This window comes from Pyrgilauda ruficollis, unplaced genomic scaffold (genome assembly GCF_017590135.1).
Source record: "Pyrgilauda ruficollis isolate IOZ18807 unplaced genomic scaffold, ASM1759013v1 scaffold569, whole genome shotgun sequence".
NCBI lineage: Eukaryota > Metazoa > Chordata > Aves > Passeriformes > Passeridae > Pyrgilauda > Pyrgilauda ruficollis.
Genome location: NW_024527366.1, coordinates 1 through 681, shown reverse-complemented (window position 1 = coordinate 681; position 681 = coordinate 1). Strand labels below are relative to the sequence as shown.

At 73.3% G+C, this 681-nt stretch overlaps 1 protein-coding gene across 1 annotated transcript in view; it reads right to left on the bottom strand.

The window, feature by feature from the left end:
• Window positions 1-252, bottom strand: part of USP21 (ubiquitin specific peptidase 21) — a 6748-nt gene extending 6496 nt beyond the window's left edge. Inside the window, exon 1 of the mRNA XM_041481792.1 lies at window positions 153-252. The gene's annotated coding sequence lies outside the window, so the exon portion shown is untranslated. The remainder of the gene's footprint in view (window positions 1-152) is intronic.
• Window positions 253-681: the final 429 nt, after the last annotated feature.

The following is a 681-nucleotide window of genomic DNA, read 5'->3' as shown; positions in this document are numbered from 1 at the left end:
CCGCCCCCCGGGGCCCTGTCCCGCACCCCCCGCCCGGCCCCGCGGCTCCCCTGGGGGGGGTGTCCGCTGTCCCGGAGCACCCCCAGCCCCAAGTGTGGCCCCCCTCGGCCCCCTCCACCCCTCGGCGGGGTCGCCCCGCGGTCCCCCCGCACCTCCCGCGGGCCGCCATGGCAACAACTCCCGCCGCACCCGCCGCCATCTTTGTGCCTCCCTCAGCCGGCCCCGCCCCCGGCGGCATCGCCGGTGCCTCTGCGCATGCACCGCCCTCCCGGCCACGCCCCGCATCGCCATGGAAACCGCGCGGCGTCTTAAAGGAGCCGCGACCCGCACGGGTTTGGGTGGGGGGGACACACCGGGGGGGTGTTGGGGACAAATCCCCCCCGTGCCACCCCCAAAATAACAAACCGCCACTCAACCGGGGTTCAGTGTTTATTGGGGAGCAGCAGCGAAGCGGTGGGGAGGGGTGGCAGCAGCTGGGAGGGGAACAGAGGGCCCCCAAGGGGGGGTGGGACCCCCAAGGGGGGTGGGGGGACCCCCAATGTCCCCCCCGCGTTGGTCACTTGTCCTTGTGCTGGATGAGGCCTTTGGAGATCAGGTCCGGGATCTCCACGGCCAGCCAGGGACCGAGCTGTGGGGACGGGGGGCACTGCTGTGGGGACACCCCTGGAATGTGTCACCCCC